Below are 8,307 nucleotides of genomic sequence, written 5' to 3'. Positions count from 1 at the left end.
CTCATAGGCATATTCTTGTAATGTTTAGTTTACATACTAGATTTGCTATAAATACTAAAGGTCTTAACTAGGTCAGATAATTTTTACTTTCTTGAATTTTAAATGTTAACACTTCATTAGAGGGTTTAATTAATTTTCTCAATCTAGTATTTGTACTGCTTAACCCATGATACTTTTAGTATACTTGCTCTGTGAAGGAATGTGTCTAATTATTATAGCTTTTATATGATACATTTCAAATTCCATTAGTGTCCCATATTGTTAAATCTGCCTATATTTTCATTAACCCATTTTCAGTAAAGTACTACTTCTCCTTTTAACCCTGTGGAATGTTTATGTTTTTACAAGATTTGTAATATACTTCAATAGTCAAGGTAGAAATGAGATATCAAAATTTTTGGAGTTGGAAGGAAAGTAATATTTATAAAACATTAACAATTATACAAATTCAATGAAGGTAAAATATTATTTATACTTTATAGCATTTCTGTGCTATAAGTGTTAGCAATATCATTTCAGAGGTGCTAAAACTGAGGTTCAGAGGATCACCCAAGTAGTTAGTTCTAAATATAGAAGTACAACTCCAATGTATGTGGAAGCAAAGTAATACTCTTTATCAGGTTATCTTGAGACATTTCAAAAGAGAAAAGAAAATATGGTGAATAAGTTTTTTCTGGGGACAAAAAAAAATGGTCAAGAACCATAGGACCATCTGGCTGTGATCTTCCAAACCCATGGAGTTTATGATATAATAATAGACTGCCAATTTATTGTTAATAAAAGGCTTATATGTGCCACAAATCATAATCATTTTCGTTTACATGAGAAAACCAGTTACTAGTTCAAATAAGAACAGATATATTGACAAAAATATTAAGGTGTTTTCATTTGGCAGGTACTGCCTCAGTTACTTCTATGAATTCTTTTTTTTTTTTTTTTTCTTTTTTTTATGGGCAGCAGGGTTTGCATGGTCTGGGAATCAAATCTGGGTCTCCTGCATGGAAGGCGAGCATTCTGTCACTGAACCACCTGCACCCTACTTCCATGAATTCTTAATAGACTTTTGAAATACATTTAAAAAGAAACTAAAGAGCCTCATTGTTTTCTTTGCAGACTTCATAGAAGTTCAAGAACTTAATTTGGAACCACGGGTTGGTTCACCCTCTACTTATTTGCGTACTCTTATTGTCACTAAATGGGGCAAGACAAATGAAGAGCAAAACTTAGATTAAACCCTATATCTCTTGCCCCCACACCAATATGTTCATAATTTGTGACCCAAATTCTATTTAATATTAAATCAATTTTAGCCCTTTAGCCTCGCTTTGCGTTTTGGAAGATGATCATATGTAACACTACGTTTAAACAGTTATTGAAATTCGTCAGCCTAGATTTAGTAGATTGAGTACTGTGGAATCTTTCTTGTGAATACTGCTCTAATCTTCTCCACCAATGTTGGGCTAATTTATGCTTGCAGCTAGGGGGCCTGTAGTGATTGAGAATTCCCAAAAAACTATATGTGATAGGGAAGAGGTAATTTCTTAAAGTAAATGATCCTGGACAAACATCTTCTGAAGAGAGGATCACTGAGATTTTAAATGCCCTATATTTTATATAAGTCACTAACATTCAAGAATCTGCCCCTAAAAATGAAGCCTACATACTTTGTACCTTTGAGCAGTTGGAACTTCTAATGCTTCTCTTTCCCTAATGCAGTCAGTTGAAAATTGAGGCTGCCCTTTCATTTGATAATGATCATATAGATGTTATTGTTATGTATATACATTCCAAAGAACAGTATCAGTAAGTCTTGCTACCACCCTCAAGATACTTTATCTATTTCTTCTTATAATACATAGTTTCAGTATGAAAAGGCCACTTTCCTAAGTCAAAATCAGTCTCTATAAGTGGTTTCTGAACTACTTGCTTCACATGCTCTTCGAGTGACAGGTAACATGAAGATTATAAATTCCTTCTCTTAAATCTCCAGAGGAGAAAGGAGAAAATGATTTGCATTTTAACAAGTGCCACTTTGTTCTAACCAACTGAGAATTGGTCCAACACAGATGTCCTGCTCAGTTTTCAATCTCGGCCTTATGTTCATTCACCTGCATTTATTCATCTCTGTATCCCTAAGCATCTAGAACAGCTCCAGGCATTTCATAGGAGTTCAATAACATGTAGTCACTTTCCTTAAGGAAGGCTGGCTGACAAGAAAATCAATGATTGTAATGTGGAATATTAAGTGCTTTGATGGAAGAAGTAGAATGGAGGAGAACCTATTCAAGCCTCAAGTGGAGTCTAGTACTACTTACCAAAGAAAATGCAGAGAGACAGTTTGCCGTGGACTGCTTATGCTCCCATACATCTGAGGGTGTTAAAATTGCAAGACACTGACAGTTATTTCACCTAAGTAGCTTCTGAAGATTGTTTATGCAGCTGGAAATTCTGAAAAGTGGAGAGGGCATTGTGCAGGAATGCATTATGGGTTCCTACACTTTACCTGGTCTTGCTCTGTACTAATTTGTTAAGAGGCTTGCTTAAATTTGTTATAAAAGTGTAGGATTTCCTACACTTGAGGTACCTCTCTGCAGTGAACCCCAATTTCTACCTGGCCCATCATGTCAATGTGTGGAATTTGGAGCTTGGGTAACCAGCATAAAGGGACAGCCAGTAAGGAGATTGTTTTAAGGGATGAAGCATGAATGTATTGACTTATTTTGTATGTGTTGATAAAGGTTTGAGGGAGAAAAGATGCAATGAGAGAGTAGAACCCCCTCTTAGTAAGACAGAAATGATAAGAGAGAGAATGAGAAGGTAGGGCTTTTGACAAGTCCCATGCCCCAAGCATCCTTGGAAAACTACAGCTGTTAGTCTCCAGATCTGAAGTCAACAGTATTATTCTAGAAGGGGATGTTATTAGTGATGTGTGTAGAAAGATGAATCAAGTATTGTGGTTCAGGGCAAGGAATAGTTATTCACTCTCTAATTCCAGGGCAAGAGTTTGTCTTTCTTCCCAAGGGTTTAAACAGATAGCCTTGGAGTATTTGCTTTAAGTATAATTTTTGGCCTTTAAATAGGATCAAAATGTTTTCTGGTCTTACAAGTATAGCTGTGAGAGCCCTGTATGGTATAGCCCTGATATCTGCTAGCTTGGAAATCTAGAAAAATCTGGCTGACGGAGATGTGAATAGATGAGGAAACTAAGAATAAACAGTTCCTTTTTCCTCTTCTTACTTAGAACATAATATTAAAAAGTCACTGATAAATGCCAATCTTTGATGAAGTGCTCTGCACATTTGATCTCAATATGCTAAAAATGCCTTCTGATTGGGTTATTTTGACATTATATTGCCTATTTTAAGTGTAATACCAGTATTATGCTTCTGAAAGTGGAAGACAGAATATAACTTTCCATAATCACACCTGTGCACACAATTACACACACTTTTTCACACACACACACAAAATCCAGAAGAAAGTAGCGTGTGGTCTTTTTAGTTTGGTTTAAGATGTTTTATGTACGAGGGAAGGAAGGAGCTTGCTGTTCTAATATCCCACTTGTCTTCATATTCTGAAAAGCATGGGTCCTGTCTAAGGCCCAAAGTCTATTTGGGTCACTCTCACTGGCCATAAGCCACTGGTTAATTGAGAACAAACACAGACCCTCTCCTTTAAGCCTTCTACTCTGCCCTTTCAAAATCATGCCGATCTTTTCTCCTTGTTTTCTTTTTCTTAATCTTGCATAGTTTCACTAAGTTCCACTTTGGGTAAGTGGAGAAAAGAGGGCTTTTTTTTTGTTTGTTTATATTAAAGAACTAATTGGACACTTGTTGAAACATCAACACAAAGATGGATTTTTCTAGTCATGGGTAGAAAACATGATTGTGTTTAAAAAGTCTCTAGCATAGCAAGTCAAGATGAGAATAACAGTTTTGTTTTTTTTTTTTGCCTTTTTTTCCCTCTAGCTTGGCCCTGAGGTTTGTTTGGGTAGGGATGGAAGGGGAGAAGATAATACTGTCTACCTGTTTGCATGAAATTGAAGGATAATCAATGAGTGAATTGAGGTATTTATTTCCAGGTGACATCCTTGCTATGTTGCGTTGATCTGGCTATGCACTATTCATGACCATAATTCCTTCAAGTGTCCCCCTAATTAGCTTGTCTTGGCATTCTGGTAGTCACTGCCTCCCCTTGCTCTTTCAAGTCTGTAGGGTGATAATACCTTCTGACTGTTACAAGCCCTGAAGTATTGTAACCTTTTAATGTTACCTGTAACCTTTTCTAATAGCTTCTTTCTAAATTCTCATCAAGTCACCTAATATGAGTGTGTCACCTTTTGGAAATCATGACTCATAGACTCAAATTCATCCAAACAAATCCCAAAGCCAAAAGTTTTAGACTATCACGGTTTAGTGGTGGTATAAGTGGGAATGGGTCTGTTACATTTTCTGTTCTCTATGCAGCAATTAGCTCAACAACAGGCACAACATAATATTAAATTGAATCCTGAGGGCATCATGAACGGATAAATGAATGAAGGTATAATCGTTTATCCATGCAATTCTTAAGAGCAAAGACAATGTTTTGTTGATTTTTCCTTATGATTTGTAATATCTACTTTTAAAAGACATAGATCTTAGAAAATTCATGTCCTCCCTTTTGCAGCTTTTATCCTCTCCCCTCTCCAGTGGTTATTCTTTTCCTTGAGGCTTCTGAGGTATACATTTTATCATCCTTGTGCACTTCTTATTGCAGGTGAAAATCTTTCAATATAATTGAAATTAGTTTGGCTATAATTAATATACAAACTTCCACTTACAAAGGCAGCTTTTATGTTTTGTTGTTCTGCTTTTCTCTTCAAATGCCTCACCCCCATCCACTCACACATTTTCACATTTTAACAAGTGAAGTTTGATGTTGAGGTTTATCAATTATTTGTTGCATTAACATTATTATTGGCTGCATGAATATTTTCTTAATCTTGTCCTACACTTCATATCCCCATATAAAATTATACTATAATACTTCCTCAGGGAAAAAATTTCTAACATATGGATTCATATATACAGTTCCTTATTTCTGAAAAGTGACATTTCAAGTCACTAAAAATATGTTTCATTCATTTATTCATTCACTCATCAAATTTTCCTGTATAGTAATTGATGTCTGCTACAGCATGAGCCTTCTTTAAATTTTGTTTTGAATATTATAATTAAAATCTTTCAATTCTGTGTATCAAATTTTTCCATTTTAATAGTCATAAAAATAAAAAATAAAAGTCTCCTCTTCTAACCATTTTACTTCTCATAATTGGCAACTTTTAATTTATATAAACCCAACTTTGTGTAATTATTGCAAGGGTTATGTTAATACAGGAAGGATTTGATGCTCAGAAACATTGGATCACTCTTACATGATCACATTTTTAGGAATAGTTTCAGCCTTTAAAAGTTTAATTCCATGATCTGCTATCTTAGACATCATTCTATACATAATTTCTCCCTTACAAGTTTTATGCAAATGTAAACATCTATATTTGTCAATATATATAGATTTGATTCACTTTATAGCCTACATAGTAAACTATTGATTAGTGTACTATATTTTGTTTACAGGGTGAAAATCTTGAATATAAAAATGTAGGGTGGGCTTGGTGGCAGAATTCTCACCTGCCATGCCAGAGACCTGGGTTCGATTCCCAGTGCTTACCCAAGCCAAAAAAAAAAAAAAAAAAAAAAAAAGCGTACCATATTTTGCTTAAAGGGTGAAAAACTTGAACACAAAAATGTGGAAATGTGAGTGTGGAGGGGACTGGGGGATAAGAAGAGAAAAGCAGAAAAACTGACGTTGTCTAGTTGGAAGTTTGTAACATTAATTAAAACCAACCTAATTTTAATTTTATTAAAAGATTTTCACCTGCAATAATACAGTATATCTGCTTCAAAACAAGGTATTGAACACTACTGCTTTCCACCTATCATATTAGTTGGTTCAATGTGGAAATGCATGATATTTTTAGGTTTCTAAAAAGTCCCATTAAAATAGCGATTTAATAATTTTGTCAATGAGCATAGTTGTCACAACAATTTTTACTATCATATTTTGAAACTATTTCTTTGGAGGGAAATCCTGTATGTCTTCCAGTGACCTGTTTGTCTCTGGTTTGTGTTTTTTCTCCCTGGCAGAGCCAGAAATCACTTAAACACCCTTTTTCAAAAGAAATAGCATAAAGTGGAAACAAATGAAGTTTCCATTCAAACAGAAGCAAGCAGTCCGCCCAGAAGGTGACCTTTTCTCTGAACTTTCTTCTCACATGCCCAAGAAGGTGATATGTGAAAGAGTAAGGATTCTGCATCAGTGTGGCAGGGATTGGGGGTCATGATCATCAGCGGTCTGTCATCTAAGTCAGAAGGACAACAGATGGCCTCTTTACACCTGGAAAATACCAGCTTGTAGCCATACATATAAATTTCAAGTATGAACAAACAATGCCTGGGAACAAACAATGCTCACTGATGTCCAACTATGTTGCAAAGCTCTATCTTAAGCCTTGTGACAAAGAGATTGATGAAAGTATCATAGGAGGGATGGGGACACTTAAGAATTGGAGAGAGCAGTCACCATATATCAGCTTTGCTCAGGAGAAGCCTTGACTACACCTATTCCTTTAATCACCTAAGACTACCTGCCAAATTGTATCATCTACGTATTTTTTGGAAGAAAGGGGGGATTTTAATAAAAAGAAATACCACTATCTGATACAATTAATGATGTTTTCTTTCTAATGCATTTTGAGCATTTTTCAAATTTGGAAAGAAAAATAGAGATATACTTTAGGCCTTTTTTGTGAAAAATAAACTATTTCTGGGTGAGTATAATTCTGTAAGACATATATCAAACAAAGTTACAAATAAAAACGAAGACAAAAGTGTAACTTCTTTACACTGACTCTGAATAATCCATGGCAAAATCAAAACCAGACACTTGCTGTGGGCTGATACTGGAGTAGTAGCAACTAAAATGCACTTTCATCCTGAACTGATGTTGACAGGTCTTGACTCTCCCTGTCAGAATGGGACAATTTCAAGGGCTGAAGTGGGGTAAGTAGCAGGGCCAGAGGCAAGAATAAGGGCCAAAATCAAGCATAAAAGAAAAGTCTTATATTTCTCTACTTACGAAGCTAAACCATTTAAGGGACAAAGTGATCATGGGCCAGGTTTAAAACAATGAAATCAACACATATATCTGATGTTAAACATAGCTTCTTCAGCTTCAACAATTCTGATAAAAATGAAATAATAGTGTCAAAAGCCATCTGACACTAGCTACTTGGTATAAAAACCCTGCCTTCTTTGACACCTTTCTTTTACTAGTACTCTGTTGATCTCCTTCCCACAGACCTCAGAAAGCATGAAGACAAAAGAAAAGAGGAATAGACACAGTTTGAAGAAAAGATGCTATTTTATCATTGTGGACATGGCTAAGCATTTACTCTGCCAGCACTAGTGAAGAACCTTACTACTACCTACCAACTTCCTATGAACTCTCAGTTAATGACCTTTTTTTTAATTAAACCTAGCCTCATCATTGTTTATTATGAATCAAATTCAGTTCTCTTTTCTCACAAAATGGTGATGCTAATTCTACTCCACTTGAGATCACTGTGATGACTTTAAGGTATATTAATACAAACAAGAATTATTCATTGTATATAGTATTAGCTCTCTCATTGAGAGAGCTTCTAATCTTCAGACAATAGCTATGGTGCCCATTTTAATACTTTTTTTAGGGGGACATGGGCAGGCTCATGCCCATTTTATAAGTGAAAAAATAGAAGTTAGGGAGTTTAAACTGGGTCACAATAAAAATAAGTGATTCGTATGAAATACAAACCCAACTCATGTGTTAGTCCTCAAATTACAGCTCTTGTCTTGGACAAGATGTTTTATGAGCTTAAATTTCAGAATATTTCTTTAATTTTGTTGGCAATCCTTATATTTATTTCTATAATGGCAGCTCCATATTACTATCATTTTATTGTCATTGGACAGAAACAAAGGAATAGCTTTCATCCCAGTTCTCCAAAATAAGGTTTTTTAAACTCTCTCTTTTTTAACTTTTCAAAAATATTGAGTTTTCTGTATTATCACTAATTATATTAATAGATATGTGGAAATGATATTAATAGAAGTGTGGAAACAATGTAATGGCTTCATGTACTATTAATGTACTAATGGATATGTCAAGCTATTATTGTCATTCAAATTGATGAGGTATTTTGTCCTTAATGGCTTTGAGTGTTCA

The sequence above is a fragment of the Tamandua tetradactyla genome, chromosome 16 (assembly GCF_023851605.1).
Source record: "Tamandua tetradactyla isolate mTamTet1 chromosome 16, mTamTet1.pri, whole genome shotgun sequence".
In the NCBI taxonomy this organism is placed as follows: Eukaryota; Metazoa; Chordata; class Mammalia; order Pilosa; family Myrmecophagidae; genus Tamandua; species Tamandua tetradactyla.
This window is presented reverse-complemented; position numbering follows the sequence as displayed.